Here is an 862-nt window from a genome sequence, read left to right as displayed (position 1 = left end):
TGCCTCTACTCACCTGTGACTATAGGAACACACCTGACACACAAGACCTGCCTCTACACACCTGTGACTATAGGAACACACCTGACACACAGACCTGCCTCTACTCACCTGTGACTATAGGAACACACCTGACACACACAGACCTGCCTCTACACACCTGTGACTATAGGAACACACCTGACACACACAGACCTGATATCTGACCTGCAGTAACTCGCTCTTCTCTTCTCTCTGTCGACCGTCACGCACCAAAACACCAAAGTTCAATTCTTTTACCTACTTGGCAATAAAGCAGATTGTGATCAGTGGCTGCTGCGACTCTTGTGTTGCTCTCCTGCCGTGAGGTTAAAGGTCAGACTGCAAAGACGTAGTGTAGCTGTACAAACTGAAGCTGCTGTGCTGCCACCTGCTGGCTGACTGAGAGAATACAGTCAGGTGCAGCACCACACTCTTCTAACTTTCCCTCTGATCATTTCACAGTCAAACTGTGTGTTTGGTGATTTTCTCAGACGCCGTCACAGTTATAGAATCAGGATTTGAGCAGAGGAGGTCCAGACGTTGATCCACATGTTACCTGACCAGGTGATTCTCTCTACAGAGAACTACAACCACAACCCCGCCCACTACAACAGCTCCGCCCCCTGCATGACTGAATTCTCAATGTTCTCTTTTAAATGCAAAGAAATAGTCAATCCTTGAATAAGTAGATTGAGGTGCGGAGAAGTAAGTGTAGTCACGGCCTGTTGGATTAAACTCTCTCCAAACGTCTACTATGCCAATTTCTTCCATCATTGAGTTTATTTTATTAATCATGGGTTTACCTGAGCACCCTCCCTCCTCAGTTGGACAGTATCTTGCCTCT

The sequence above is a fragment of the Seriola lalandi genome, unplaced genomic scaffold (assembly GCF_002814215.2).
Source record: "Seriola lalandi dorsalis isolate HSWRI2012SDOR001 ecotype SW California unplaced genomic scaffold, Sedor1 jcf7180002054947, whole genome shotgun sequence".
Lineage (NCBI taxonomy): Eukaryota > Metazoa > Chordata > Actinopteri > Carangiformes > Carangidae > Seriola > Seriola lalandi.
This window is presented reverse-complemented; position numbering follows the sequence as displayed.